The 12,714-nt window shown below is 39.5% G+C and overlaps 1 protein-coding gene across 1 annotated transcript in view; it reads left to right on the top strand.

The window, feature by feature from the left end:
- Positions 1-11,787, top strand: part of LOC134316249 (endonuclease V-like) — a 64,076-nt gene extending 52,289 nt beyond the window's left edge. The window contains exon 9 of the mRNA XM_062996581.1: positions 11,635-11,787. The gene's annotated coding sequence lies outside the window, so the exon portion shown is untranslated. The remainder of the gene's footprint in view (positions 1-11,634) is intronic.
- The last annotated feature ends 927 nt before the right edge of the window (positions 11,788-12,714 follow it).

Genomic DNA, 12,714 nt, shown 5'->3' with positions numbered 1-12,714 from the left:
GAGTTTAAGGTGTCTAACATCCACCAGCTCCGTGATGTCATCATGGAGGAGTGGAAGAGGATTCCAGTAGCAACCTGTGCAGCTCTGGTGAATTCCATGCCCAGGAGGGTTAAAGCAGTGATATTAATGGTGGTCACACAAAATATTGACACTTTAGGCACAATTTGGACATGTTCACTGTGGGGTGTACTCACTTATGTTGCCAGCTATTTAGACATTAATGGTTGTGTGTTGAGTTATTTTCAGAAGACAGTAAATCTACACTGCTATACAAGTTGTACACTGACTACTCTAAGTTATATCCAAGTTTCATGTCTATAGTGTTGTCCCATGAAAAGATATAATAAAATATTTGCAGAAATGTGAGGGGTGTACTCACTTTTGTGATACACTGTATTTACATTTACATTTTCGGCATTTAGCAGACGCTTTTATCCAAAGCGACTTACATTACAGTTACAGTATACTAAGCCCGATCCTATACAGTCTGAGCAATTGAGGGTTAAGGGCCTTGCTCAAGGGCCCAACAGCAGCAACCTGCCAGTAGTGGGGCTTGAACCAGTGACCTTCTGGTTACTAGTCCAGTACCTTAACCACTAGGCTACGGCTTGCCCTTGTTTTGTAAACCGGTGTTATCCTTGACTCACACACCATATAAATAGTAAAATTCTACAGTAATGAACGCAGCTCTGCTCCTACCGCCTCGTGAAACACTCGCATTGCAGACATTACACTTCACTGTTTGACTCTCCGTTTACGACACCTGCTTGACCGCTGACGTAAAACGAAGGATCGGCTTAGGATCGGGCTTAGTAAAGCCGATACCGATCAGTTAAAAAATGCCTTGATCGGCCCTGATTCCGATCTTTGAGATCGGATCGGGACATTCCTATTTATTTTATTTTATTACGATTTTTACATCATGTTTTACACACTTTGGTTACATTCATGACAGAAACGGTAGTTACTCATTACACAAGATTTATCAGTTTAAGTTTTTTTATGTTAAACACCATCACAGACAATTTTGTATCTCCTGTTCACCTCACTTGCGTGGCTTTGGACTGTGGGAGGAAACCCACGCAGACCCAGGAGAACATGCAAACTCCACACAAAAAGGACTCGAGCCGCTCCACCTGGGAATCGAACCGAGCACCTTCTTGCTGTGAGGCAACAGTGCTACCTTCCGAGCCACCGTGCCACCTTAAGAAGCTTGTTTTGTTTGTTTGTTTATTAGGATTTTAACGTCATGTTTTACACTTTGGTTACATTCATGACAGGAACGGTAGTTACTCATTACACAAGATTCATCAGTTCACACAAGGTTATATCGAACACAGTCATGGACAATTTAGTATCTCCAATTCACCTCACTTGCATGTCTTTGGACTGTGGGAGGAAACCGGAGCACCCGGAGTAAACCCACGCGGACACGGGGAGAACATGCAAACTCCACACAGAAAGGACCCGGACCGCCCCACCTGGGGATCGAACCCAGGCTGTGAGACGACAGTGCTACCCCCCGAGCCACCGTGCCATCCACCTTAAGAAGAAGAAGAAGTGTGTTGCAACCCAGGACATATTGTTCCATATTCTGTCAGTTTGTGTGGCTTTTACGGCTGAGCTGTTGTTGCTACTAAATGTTTTCACTTTGCAGTAACAACACTGGGTGCTCTAGTGGCGCAGCGGTGAATTAAACTAGTTCATTATCACTGGGATCTAGGAGTCGAATCCCCAGCGGTGCTGTCGATCAGTTGTACATCCACAAACAGACATGATCGGCTATGTCTAAGGGGAGGGATGGCCGAGGGCCTGTGATAGATTGGCATCCTGTCAGGGGTGTGTTACTGCACTGTGACCAGTGATTCTGACTATTGTACGGATGTGTAGGTGATAGGGATGTAACGATGCACCACAATACAGTTAATAACCAATTCAAAAACGCCACGATTCAAATCGATTTGACATGTAAAATGAATTGATATTCACTTTAAACAGTAGAGGGCATTGGCACTATACACCTCACCTGGTTGACGTCACTGGCGCTATACACCTGGTTGCCAAATCCTGGGTTTTTCAGCAAAATTGGGCTTAATTCAAAATTGTTTTGCATATTTTGTACCTACCTCAGAAATAAAGGGACATTCATTATTTAGATAAATAAAAGATCATCACAAATAAAAATTTTTAAGAGAAATAATAAAAGGAAACTTTGTCATAATTTGTCTTCAATTTCAGTTTAAAAAATTGTATCGTGCACCTCATCGCATCGTGGGTAGAGTGTATCGTTACATCCCTAGTAGGTGATGTTATGTGTAGGGATGTAATCACTTGGTGTGGCAGAATTTTACCAGAGTTTGTTCATAAGCACATGCTCGTCTGTGTGCGTTTCATAAGTGGACGCACGTGAATTTGCTTTTCTTCACTCGTGTCTTTTTTCCCAGCGCACATTTCTACACCCACACGCCTGCTTATTTTCAGCTCTCAAGTTTGGATCTGTCTGCACACTGTTTGCCAACACAGCAACAGTATTCAACCATCTCGACTATTGAAATTTTTCTATTTCTATATATATTTATGCTTGAAATTTATCCTGGAGTTCATGGGGGGTGAAGATGATGCTGCTGTTTAGCTCACCGTGCATTAGAGGAATATTAGTTACATAACTCTGTCGTTTAGGCTTTCAGAAGTAATAAGCATTTCAAAAGATGCAGGGTGAAAACGGCAATAAACACGATTAGCATAACGCTTTGAATGCTATTTTTCTGAATTTTCTGTTTGTGTGTTAAAAAAAACTCAGGTTGGCCGCTCAGGTGGCGCAGCGGTAAAAACACACGCTGGAACCAGAACTGGGATCTTGAATACATTGTATCGAATCTAAGCTCTGCCTACCGGCTAAGGCTGAGTGGCCACATGAACAACGATTGGCCTGTTGTTCAGATATGGGCGGGACTAAGCCAGATGGGGTCTCTCTCCCATGACTGGTGCAATTACGACCTCTGCTGGCTGATTGATGGCGCCTGCACAGAGATGAGAAAAGAGTGCTCTCAGGGTGTGTCTCTCCGTACACAACACTGAGCTGCACTGCACTCGTCAAAGTGCTGGTGATAAAATGCATACGGCATGCTGCCCACATGTCGGAGGGGGCGTGGGTTAGCTTCGTTCTCCTCAGTCAGAGCAGGGATCGGCATTGGTGGAGAGGAAGCATGACGTGCTAAAAGGGAGAAAAAGGGGAGAAAACTCCTCAAAATTGATTTGATTTCAAGTAGATGTTTAGAAAAAAGCATTAAATCCAGCTCCACTGTAAGAATCATTAGTGTGTGAATGGACAGTATTCATTAGATTCCTTCATACATATGATCATATTTGGCTGAGTCAAATAAAAGAGTCATTGAGAACGAACGAATCATTCACTCTCGTCCGTCCTGTGGTTCGAGTTGACGTCCTTGAGAATGACGGCATGTTTACAGAGACTTTGCTAAAAACCCTGCCGTAGTAAAGCAGCGTGAAACCGTTAGAGGTTTAGTATAAAATCCACTCACGGCGTGCAGCGTGCCCTGTGTAGCTGCCTTCGTGTCGCCGCTAGCAGCGCTAATGAATGATAATTAGCGGCAAGCACAGTGGTGAACGCAGAGGGAAGTCATCACACCACGAGAAGCCTGAAGGCATGAAGCCACTGAGCTCTTATTAAATCTCTGCCTGTAATTCAGCTGCATTAGATTATTCAGACTTTACCACACACACACACACACACACACACAATACTTCCACATTCACCATTTCACTTCACATAGTCACCATTTCACACCTCATGTTTACCACTTACACCTCACGTTCATTATTTTACACCCACATACACCATTTTACATTAAACATTTACCATGTCACGTCTTACATTAACCATTTCACAACAAACCTTCACCACTTCACACCTCACGTTCATCATTTCACACTAAACATTTATCATTCTGCACCATTCACATCATTAACTCCTCATATTCATCTCACGTTCACTATTTAGACCTCACATTCACTATTTAGACCTCACATTCACTATTTAGACCTCACATTCACCATTTAGACCTTAAGTTCACTATTTAGATCTCACGTTCACCATTTAGATTTCATGTTCACCATTTAGATCTCACGTTCACTATTTAGACCTCACATTCACCATTTAGACCTTACATTCACTATTTAGATCTCACGTTCACTATTTAGACCTCACGTTCACTATTTAGACCTTACATTCACTTTTTAGACCTTACGTTCACTATTTAGACTTCACGTTCACTATTTAGAACTTACGTTCACTATTTAGACCTCACGTTCACCATTTAGACCTCACGTTCACTATTTAGACCTCACATTCACCATTTAGACCTTACATTCACTATTTAGACCTCACGTTCACTATTTAGACCTCACATTCACCATTTAGACCTTAAGTTCACTATTTAGATCTCACGTTCACTATTTAGACCTCACGTTCACTATTTAGACCTTACATTCACTTTTTAGACCTTACGTTCACTATTTAGACTTCACGTTCACTATTTAGAACTTACGTTCACTATTTAGACCTCACGTTCACCATTTAGACCTCACGTTCACTATTTAGACCTCATGTTCACCATTTAGACCTCACATTCATCGTTTCACACCAAACATGTACAATTTAGACCTCATGTTTACCATTGACACCTCATGTTCACCATTTAGACCTCGTGTTCACCATTTAGACCTCACATTCATTATTTCACACCAAACGTGCAATTTACACCTCACATTCACCATTTATACCTCACGTTCACTGTATAGACCTCATGTTCACCATTTAGACCTTACGTTCACCATTTAGACCTCATGTTCACCATTTAGACCTCACATTCATCGTTTCACACCAAACATGTACAATTTAGACCTCATGTTTACCATTGACACCTCATGTTCACCATTTAGACCTCGTGTTCACCATTTAGACCTCACATTCATCGTTTCACACCAAACGTGCAATTTACACCTCACATTCACCATTTATACCTCACGTTCACTGTATAGACCTCATGTTCACCATTTAGACCTTACGTTCACCATTTAGACCTCATGTTCACCATTTAGACCTCACATTCATCGTTTCACACCAAACATGTGCAATTTACACCTCACATTCACCATTTAGACCTTACGTTCACCATTTAGATCCCACGTTCACCACTTTAGACCTTACATTCACCATTTAACACTTTCATCATTTACACCTCACATTCACCATTTCACATAATTTATCATTTCACACTTAACATTTACTATTCCACAACATGTATCATTCTATACCTCACGTTAACCATTTTTCACTGTTTATCATTTCACACCTCACATTCACCATTTCACACCAAGCATGTACCATTTCACACTTTTTCTGCATTGAAAGCTTTTATAACGCCTCTGCACTTTCAAACTTCAGATGTTTGTTTTATCACATTATTTATTTATCACATAGTATTACTTCAATGAAAGTCATTTTTGCATGATTGATTTGTTTTTTGGACTGTAAGATTCTAGTTATACCACTAATGGGTCACATTACATACAAGTAGAATAAATGTGTCTGTTCTCCAGAAAGCAAACTCCCATCAGCACCTCCTTGCTTTAATGCACCACTGAGCAAAAAGCACTGAAGTGAATGAAGGCTAATGCTAATCAGTTCTTATACCACCACCACCACGTTGTGCATGTGTGTACATCCTGCGTTCATCTGCATGCATTTGCATGTACAGACATGGACATAAAGTGTGTGAGTGTCTGGGTTGTAAGCATATGTTTCTTAGTGAGTGTGTGTGTGTGTGTGTGTGTGTGTGTGTGTAAGTTTGTGTGTGTAGGCATTATTTACACCGAAGCACCAGCAGCCGGTCCGTCTGCAGTAAAAGTGAAAAATGTGTGAATGTTTATGGGGGTTTTTCCAGGGTGACAACTTTAGATTTGGTGTGTGTGTGTGTGTGTGTGTATGTGTGTGTGGTAAAACCCCATCTGCATCTATAAGTAACCCAGGACTGCAAAATGCTGACAACAGCAGAGAATATTAGTGAATGTGTGTGTGTGTGTCACAGCAGTGACTAAAATGGGCTGCATTCCCAAACGTCTTGCTACCTCTGTGAGTAACAGGTCTTATTATTATTACTACCCTATCAATAGTATAGTTACACACTATGTAGCACCTATGATGTGGTTTGGGACACAGAAGGAAATTACTTACATGTACTGTGTAAACAATGTCATATTCATAAACATCAAGTTTTACAGCAGAAAAAACTAACCAGATTACATGTGAAGCGTCATGAGTGTGAAAAATCTGATCTATCACAAGACATGAATGGTTCTTTGTACTGGAGGTGAGTGGGAATGATGGTGCTGATTTTTAAATAAAAAGCTACAGTTGGAGTAAAGATACTAATGAGATTAATTGCTATGGTCATAAAGACACATCTTTTTATCAGGAGCCAGATGTGTTGTGGTGGAGCACTGCACAACATCAATCAATTTATAATGTCTTCTTCATAACTGATATTGTTGCATGTTTATTACATATGACAGCGGTATTGCTGTCCGATACATTACAAAATCTTCCTGTACCTGTACCATAAAGGCCGGTTCTCTTCCTATCAGTCCCAGTTTGATGAGCATGGGGTCGGCCTGTCAGTGTTTGTATAACCAAGTAAGCAGTTGACAACACTTGTGTCCAGAGATGTTCACAAGTCACAAAATACGAGTCCGAGTCAAGTCACAAGTCTTTAGACTAAAGTCCGAGTCAAGTCATGAGTCAATATAATCTACACAAAACATATATTGGAAATGTAGTGTAGAAATAAACAAATAATCTGTAAGTTCAGATAAAAAACAACAACAGATTAGCGACTGTATTTTGCCATTTTACTTAGTGCCTTTACTTTCCTAGTCATTGTGCAAATGAATGTAATTTATGTAACAAGAAGGTACCAGTTAAAAGCTTAAACTGTTACGTTTTGTTTTCATTGCAAAACAAAAGTGTGCGATAAATCACAGCACAGCGGCCAAAATCCAAAACACAGCAAAAAAATCTAAGCATAACCACTGCTTACCTTAGCTTATGTTCTTCCAGATGCTATTACATTTATAACCGTGTGTCCCATTAGGAATATAATTACATTTATTTTGTAAATGTGCTTATAATTAAAAACCTCCAAACTTTTCCCAGTTGTGAAGTAAAACATGAACTTGTTAGAAAGCCAATCAAGCGTTTCATTGACAATCATCTGTGTGACGCAAACTGAATACATGCAGATAACAGCATTTCTTACTAAAAATCAGGTCTGATTGGTTCAGAAAGCGCTCTTTCAACCATTAGTGCCAATTCTGTAGGAGCGTTCCATTCACCCCAGTTGTTCCTGTGAAGTGCACTAAGTAGGGTATTCCACCATTTTAAGTGAGATTCCAATCCAAAGGTAATGAAAATGTTCAAATAAAGTGAACTTCATATATATATATGTATATATATATATATAGTATATACTGTATATATATACATATATATGTGTGTGTGTGTGTGTGTTGGTGCTGCTACAGAGCTAGCCATAGTCATCAGGGTTCTGTTAGCTATTACTAATAACAGTTTAATACAATTAAATTACAGTTAAATGTTTACATAAAAAAATCAGTTGAACATGAATTCATTCATGTATTGGTGAATGGTGGACAAGTTATTGACAAAAAGTGTTGACAAGCATGGCAAGATGAAATATCGTTGAGCATCTTTTTCTTTTAACCAATGGACATCACTGATGAGTCTGTTTTGCATTATTACAAGGCGTATTATTTTGGCTGTAGGGTAAGGCACGTAAAGCACTGGGTTTTCTTGCTCTGAGATGTTGTTTTGGACGTGTTATCACAGTTGCAGACCATGATCATTACAGCTTGACAACCTTAGATTTTTAATGTGATGCTTTATAGAAAGGTAATAAACCAGTTGTGTGATATCAAATCCCATTATTGGTGATGTCACTTATATTCTGGGCTCCTGCTTTACATTAATGTGTGCATTTGTGACATCATTAACGAGGTACGTTTGTAATCGGATTTATTAAGCATATAGGTTTGTATGTAGTTTTACTGATGAGTTGGATACTGCCCAGTGGAACAGCGCCCATACAGTTTATTGTGCCCCACCAGGCTTTCTATGCCAGAGACGCCACTGGGTCATATGTACATTTTCAGCATTTAGCAGACGCCTTAATTCAAATTGACTTACAATTAAAACTGAAACTGTATACAGTGATACAGTGGTACCTTGAAACTCAAACGTCAGTTGGTTCTGGGACTGGCGTTGAGTTTAAAAGCCGTTGAGTTTCAAGGTATGGGAAACCTGTGAATGCGTATCATGGTCCTGTGGACTTGCATATATTTTGAGCTTGTGTTAAATAATGGGGTTGTTTTTGACACTTATACACTGAAAATAACACAAATATAATATAAAACACTAAATAAAAGCTGATTCTTACAATTTTTCAGAACCGCGAGCTGTAACACAAGTTTAAAAGTGAAACAGGAGAAAAATTTCTCTTTTAGAGTGAATCTGATGGTTATTCCACACAAATGCAGTTTTGTCTCATATGCACACTTTGATTACGTTTTATAGCACTGCTCAAGCCGAGCGCAGAACAAAGCGACTGTTCGTTGTAAATTTAAAATTGAATAAATAAATTAAAAAAGAAAAACTAAAGACGTTGAGTTTAAGGGAAACGTTGAGTTTAAGGGTACAAATTTCTCGACAAAGGGCATTGAGTTTTAAAGATTTTGAGTTTAGGGGACGTTGAGTTACAGTTGAGTACACTGCAAGCAATTGAGGGTTAAGAGCCTTGCTCAAGGGCCCAACAGTGGCAAGCTGGCAGATGTGAGACTTGAACCAGCAACCTTCTGATTACTAGTCCTTTACCTTAACCACTGAGCTACCCCTGTCCCATAAAAATAAATGAACACTAGGATTTCTGTTGGAGCTTTACAGTGAACTGTTCAGAGAAATAATGCAAAAAGTTCAGTAGTACTTTAACCTTGTTGAACAGGAACTGAATCCAATGGTAAGCCTATTTCAAAAAGAATTATGTTGTAGATTAGCTTCCTAAGTTCCTTTAGCGGTTTACATGGGCGGGTTTTAGAGAGGATGTGGGCACATCCCTGCTTGTTCTGAACACATTTCCCTTGATATTACCTCGTTAGTAATTACGGCTGGTCCCGTGAGACTATTATAAACCGGATCCGGGCGTGTCCATCTCCTCTCTCTGATACACACAGAGCTGAATCTCAGTCGCCCTGTTTCTCTGTGATGGACTCCTCTGTTGCTGCTAATAGCTGAAACTCAATCTGTGTTCCAGCGTTAATGCTTCGAATGGTTCACACTAATGGCTTTCTCACTTTTCTTTCTCTCTCTCTCTGTATCTCGGTTACTTTCTCATGTTTTCTTCTTTATGATTCTCTCCCTCTCAAACCTCCATTCTCTCATTTGATTTCCTTTAGTATTAAACTTCCACTTTTTCTGTATCGTTGAGCATCTTTTCAACTGCACACTTCAAACCAGGACCCAATCCAGTTTTGGCATGTTAGTTATGTTCATGGTCTAAAAAAAAAAAAAGAAAGCACATACATCATACATGATGTGGCCAAAAATGATGTGTCCACCATATGACATCCTGTTCTAAAACTACTGGTGTTCATTATGGAGTTGGGCGGCACGGAGGCTCAGTGGGTAGCACTGTCGTCTCACAGCAAAAAGGTCCTGGGTTCTGTTCCCAGGTGGAGCAGTCTAGGTCCTTTCTGTGTGGAGTTTGCATGTTCTCCCTGTGTCTGTGTGGGTTTCCCCTGGGAGCTCCGGTTTCCTCCCACAGTACAAAGACGTGCAAGTGAGGTGAATTGGAGATACAAAATTGTCCATGACTGTGTTTGACATTAAACTTGAACTGATGCATCTTGTGTAATGGGTAACTACTGTGACACCAAAGCGATAGAGAGAACAGAGTGGCGACACTCCCATAGGGAACCGTTGGAAAGGGGGCAGGACATTTTTTCTGCGCAGCTTCCGGGTTGTGGAGCTCTGTATAGTTCCAAACAACCCAAGTCATTAATATACTTAATACTGTTATTGTTTAGCATTTGCTCAGCACTAAATGTTACATGTTTATCTGAATTAATAGGTATAACTGAATTTAGCTTAGTCAGTTAAGCTTAATTAATGACACACGAGTCTTTTTACCTAAAATGAGTTGATTAATCAAGAGTCTTGTTACAGAAATGATCATAAAACATTAGAACCACAATAAATCATTATACTTTTACTTTCATACTTAAGTACATTTGAAGGTAAATTTTGTTTAGTACTTTAGTGGAGGTAAAGAGTATTTTTACTTTTACTACTACTTTTACTGGAGTAATATGTTACCTTGGATATCTCTACTTTAACTCAACTACATGGTTTGTGTACCTTGTCCACCACTTACATTAGACAAAATGAACTAGTGCATATTAATAATGAATTCATTAATGTATTACATGTAGGAATCAATTATTAATCACTCATGAAATAAGAGATGAATGAATGCTTTTTCATGTACCTGCACTATAATGTTTTTGGTACGGTAGTGTGTTTATCAATCTGTTCATTCAGTGCAGGTAAACCTTATGAATCCAGCACATGACTTAGTGTTTAGCCAAAATGATTATTATTATGAATCCTCAGGAAAGTGAAGGGAGATTAGTTTATGCAAAAAACAAAACATAAAAAAACTTTAATGTCTATACTGTATATTGTCTCTACTACTTAATGATATTGCATTATGTAATGTATGCTAATATAATGTACTGTGTGTTAACAAGAACGACCTATTAACAAGTCATTATAAACATCAATCTTCCACTTCATATACCAAATTGACATTAAAGCAGATGCAGTAAATGTAAACGCAGTTGAAAATACCCAGAAATTGTACAAATGTTTATTATTTGCCGTTTAATATTTCATTCACTGATGCCTGTCCCATATGAGAACATGACAGCGCCGGGTTTGTTTGGAACTATTGAGGGTTACATGAACCACGTGACCGCGTAGCGGCGAGATCAAGGAGTGTCGCAACTCTCTCTATCTACGGCTCTGTGTGACACCATAAATGTAACCAAGATGTGTAAAATATGACAATAAAATCCTAATAAATAAGTAAAATTTAACATTATGGAGTCACTCCACCACCACCACTACCTCCATCATTGACACTGCAGCTATAATAGTTTTTTATTCCTAGAAAGGCTTCTGATGAAAGTTTGGAGTGTGCATGTGGGCTATTCGGTGCCCATACAGGCACACATGTTGGATGAGGCTTGCAATTAATGGAGCAGGCCACTGGACTTCCTCCACACCACAATAGGCAAACCATATTGTTATTGACTTCACTTTGTGTACAGGGATACTGGAATAGGAAAGAGTCATCCCCAAACTGTTACCACAAAGCTAGAGCCATAAATGTTATTGAGTTTATACACCTGTTAGCAATAAGTGTGACTAGAGTGGGACTAGTTATCAACACTCGATCATCATTGTTTGTTTCTTTCTCTCAGGTTTCAGGTGTGGAGGAGCTGTGGGAGCTGATGATGAGGGAGACAGAAGATACCTCACCAGTCTGTGTGTGTTTTACAAATCAGGTTTTAAATTTGTTTGTATGTGCAATAAAAGTGTGTGTGTGTGCGTGTGTGTGTGTGTGTGTGACAGAATTTTACAAAATAAATCTTTTAATAATTAAACAGTGTGATTAAGATTTAATGAAGATTTTTTCAGACTAATTTACTAAAAGATTAATTTATTATTTATTATAAACATGCCTAACAATCACTCCTGGTGTGTGTGGGTGTGTTTGTATGTTGATTTTGATGTGTGTGTGTGTGTGCCTGTGTGTGTGCCTGTGCATTTTAATGGTACAAAATGCCTGTAAAAATGTGTTTGTGTGTGTGTGTGTGTGTGTGCACGTGTATATATACAATGTGTGTATGTGTGTGTGTGTGTATGTATGTATGTGTGTGTTATGGTGAAGGTTAACATTGGGACATGTGTGTATGTGTGTGTAACAGTTATCTCTGTGTGTGTGTGCATGTATGTGTGTTATGGTGATGGATAACCCTGGGACATGTGTGTATGTGTGTGTAACAGTTACCTCTGTGTGTGTGTGCATGTATGTGTGTTATGGGGATGGATAACCCTGGGACATGTGTGTATGTGTGTGTAACAGTTACCTCTGTGTGTGTGTGCATGTATGTGTGTGTTATGGTGATGGATAACCCTGGGACATGTGTGTATGTGTGTAACATTTGCCTCTGTGTGTGTGTGCATTTATGTGTGTTATGGGGATGGATAACCCTGGGACATGTGTGTATGTGTGTGTAACAGTTACCTCTGTGTGTGTGTGCATGTATGTGTGTTATGGGGATGGATAACCCTGGGACATGTGTGTGTAACAGTTACCTCTGTGTGTGTGTGCATGTATGTGTGTGTTATGGTGATGGATAACCCTGGGACATGTGTGTATGTGTGTGTAACAGTTACCTCTGTGTGTGTGTGCATGTATGTGTGTGTTATGGTGATGGATAACCCTGGGACATGTGTGTATGTGTGTAACATTTGCCTCTGTGTGTGTGTGCATTTAT

Source organism: Trichomycterus rosablanca, chromosome 6, assembly GCF_030014385.1.
Source record: "Trichomycterus rosablanca isolate fTriRos1 chromosome 6, fTriRos1.hap1, whole genome shotgun sequence".
NCBI classification, from domain to species: Eukaryota; Metazoa; Chordata; class Actinopteri; order Siluriformes; family Trichomycteridae; genus Trichomycterus; species Trichomycterus rosablanca.
This window is presented reverse-complemented; position numbering and strand designations above follow the sequence as displayed.